This window comes from Triticum aestivum, chromosome 2A, assembly GCF_018294505.1.
Source record: "Triticum aestivum cultivar Chinese Spring chromosome 2A, IWGSC CS RefSeq v2.1, whole genome shotgun sequence".
NCBI classification, from domain to species: Eukaryota; Viridiplantae; Streptophyta; class Magnoliopsida; order Poales; family Poaceae; genus Triticum; species Triticum aestivum.
This window is the reverse complement of record NC_057797.1, coordinates 384112873-384116851: the sequence shown is the minus strand read 5'-3', so window position 1 is coordinate 384116851 and position 3979 is coordinate 384112873.

Genomic DNA, 3979 nt, shown 5'->3' with positions numbered 1-3979 from the left:
TTACTCACGTCGATTAGTTGCAAACAATAAGTGCTAGACAAACTTCTTGATTCAGATTTTGGACGGTCTCTTACTGCAGTTACAATTCTGCATACTTGTCCTAGTGAGCTCACAAGTAAATCATCGATTCGCTACATCTATTCTTGCCTTGTCATATTTGTTGTCAATATTCTTTTAGGGTGGACCACCCTGTTTCTAAATACTGCAACCGTAGACATGAGTGAACAGTATTTCTCTATGTGATCTCTTCCATCATATGTGGGCAACGAACACTACATTGTATAGAAAGAAAGTGTCATTTCCAGCTTTTACATAGGCTTCGATCTTTTACCTGGAATACAATCTGCCTACTTGCTTTGGGTCGCACTACCAACACTCCACCCTTGAAGCTAAACATTATGCCACTCTTAATTCCTTAGTTTATTTGTTCAAATACGAATTTCATATAATTCTAATGTTCCTACTTCAATTTTGAAATGTGTGTCTGCCTGTTATAGAGACATAAGGGGTTTGTATTTCTATGTGTGGTCTGGTCAGCACGGTTGGGGGGTGAACTTTGCATATGCTGGGGTTTAAAGGGAGACACTCTTCGAGTTGAATCCGCAATGCATTCCATATATAATCTGACTACCTTTTATGTTTTCTTGAATCACAAATTCTAAATAGCGTCATAATGATTATGAGCTTGCGCGCATGAAAAGAATAAAGCAGAACAATGACATGGTTGTCAAACTTGGCATTAAGGGACTGAACTCGAGTCTGGATGCAATGCAAACGCTCTCCACCTATATATTCATGCTCATAATATGATCCTAATAGTGATTCTGAGCTAGGGGGAGACCTAAGTCAATGTAGCTCCCTAGTGGAGGAGTCAGATGAAGATGCCCTATCTTATTCACCCATCAAGGTGCTTGCTCTAACTTTCCAAGGTTATATTTGTCGCACATATCTTGCAACTTATGCTTTGCATTGGTTCTACTTTGTTGAACTGCCATTAGCTTAGTTTACACATTGTGTATGTTAATACGGCCTGCCTATCCATTTTCAGTACATATTCCATCTGTCATCATACCATATTTATCCATTCAAATGTTGTTCTTGTGTATCGGACGTTCAAAAGGAAGAGGGCGATTGTTGATCGTGGAGGAGCACAAGCAAAGTATTTGGAAAAGGTAGTGGCACCTGATAAATCAAATAGCCCATTAGGTGTAGTTGCAATATCACCTGACCCACAAAACACCCCAACTCTAGCAGACTCTAGCCCTACTACACTGGTCATTTCTGATGCCCCAACTCAGCAGCCTCAACTGCAGCAAACATTATGATTACGCCAGTTGACATAGCACCAGCTCTATGACGCAAAACCCCCATTCCAGCAAAGAGTACACCAAATCCAGTTGCCAAATCCCTTTTCGAACCAGAGAGAGCCCCAATTGCAGCAAATAGGACCCCTGTTCCATTTCTTCCCAGTTTAGAAGACAAAGCTTATATTGTTGTCAGGAACTTTGTGCGCATCTTTCCTTGAAGGAAAGATTATACCGCAGACACAGAACAATTTCCAGTGTGCCTCCGCAACTTACGTGTAAGTAATGTACTAATGTTATTCATGGTCATTACTGCATATGTTTCTGCTGACAGAAGACACAAGATTTCATTCTTTTAAATAGGCGAGGACCAAACTAGATTGTGAAGACGAGCATGTTTGGGGAACATAGTAATTTCAAAAAAAATCCTATGCACACGCAAGATCATGGTGATGCATAGAAACGAGAGGGGAGAGTGTTGTCCACGTACCCTCGTAGACCGAAAGCGGAAGCGTTAGCACAACGCGGTTGATGTAGTTGTACGTCTTCACGATCCGACCGATCAAGTACCGAACGTACGGCACCTCCGAGTTCAGCACACATTCAGCACGATGACGTCCCTCGAACTCCGATCCAGTCGAGTGTTGAGGGAGAGTTTCGTCATCATGACGGCATGGTGACGATGATGATGTTCTATCGACGCAGGGCTTCGCCTAAGCACCGCTACAGTATTATCGAGGTGGACTATGGTGGAGGGGGGCACCGCACACGGCTAAAAGATCAAATGATCAATTGTTGTGTCTGTGGGGTGCCCCCTGCCCCCGTATATAAAGGAGCAAGGGGGGTGCGACCGGCCTAGAGAGGGGCGCACCAGGAGGCGTCCTACTCCTACCGGGGGTAGGACTCCCCCCCTTTTCCTTGTTGGACTAGGAGAGAGAGGGGAAAGATGTGGAGGAGAAGAAGGAAGGGGGCCCCCCCTCTCCTTGTCCTATTCGGGCTAGGGGGAAGGGGCGCGACCCATGCCCTGGCCGCCTCTCCTCTCTTTCCACCAAGGCCCACTAAGGCCCATTAAGTCCCCGGGGGGTTCCGGTAACCTCCCGGTACTCCGGCAAAATCCCGATTTCACCCGGAACACTTCTGATATCCAAACATAGGCTTCCAATATATCAATCTTCATGTCTCAACCATTTCGAGACTCCTCATCATGTCTGTGATCACATCCGGGACTCCAAACAACCTTCGGTACATCAAAACATATAAACTCATAATATAACTGTCATCAAAATGTTAAGCGTGTGGACCCTACGGGTTCGAGAACTATGTAGACATGACCGAGACACGTCTTCGGTCAATAACCAATAGCGGAACCTGGATGTTCATATTGGCTCCCACATATTCTACGAAGATCTTTATCGGTCAGACTGCATAACAACATACGTTGTTCCCTTTGTCATTGGTATGTTACTTGCCCGAGATTCGATCGTCGGTATCTTAATACCTAGTTCAATCTCGTTACCGGCAAGTCTCTTTACTTGTTCCGTAATACATTATCCCACAACTAACTCATTAGTTGCAATGCTTGCAAGGCTTGAGTGATGTGCATTACCGAGAGGGCCCAGAGATACCTCTCCGACAATCGGAGTGACAAATCCCAATCTCGAAATACGCCAACCCAATAAGTACCTTCGGAGACACCTGTAGAGCACCTTTACAATCACCCAGTTATGTTGTGACGTTTGGTAGCACACAAAGTGTTCCTCCGGTAAACAGGAGTTGCATAATCTCATAATCATAGGAACATGTATAAGTCATGAAGAAAGCAATAGCAACATACTAAATGATCGGGTGCTAAGCTAACGGAATGGGTCAAGTCAATCACATCATTCTCCTAATGATGTGATCCCGTTAATCAAATGAAAACCCATGTCAATGGCTAGGAAACTTAACCATCTTTGATTAACGAGCTAGTCAAGTAGAGGCATACTAGTGACACTCTGTTTGTCTATGTATTCACACATGTATTATGTTTCCGGTTAATACAATTCTAGCATGAATAATAAACATTTATCATGATATAAGGAAATAAATAATAACTTTATTATTGCCTCTAGGGCATATTTCCTTCAGAGCAAGGGGTTGATTGCGCTTTTCAAGCACTCATTGATGAAGTACTGTTCCTACCCGAGGCAAGCGCACTTGGATGGCAAGCCTCTAAACGAAATTTCTGTAAAGTCTCTGGTGCTACATTTATCCGACGGTGACTGGAATAATCTTGTTACACATTGGTCTCGGCTGCAGTGTAAGGTACTATCTATGATATCACATCACAATTTGAACTACATTTCTGCATTTGCCTTAACGTCTCACTTGTATGAAAACTGTTAGCAGAAGAACATTGGTTCTCAAGGGACCACAGAATCTCACAATTATACTGCACACTGCATTGCTCTTGTGAGTACCTCTTGCCCTGTATGACCATACTTACTTTCATAGTTGTTTTATTATGTAGAATCACTACACATGTTAGCCTCGTTATCGTCCATTTGGTGGACATTATAAGATCTGTATGGACTCTTACATAAATTTAGAATCAACCTAATGCTTTGGAAGAGGTTTAGCTCTGCAGTCCTCTTGTAAGGACTGAACGTCGTTTATCACTGTACTTACATTAACAC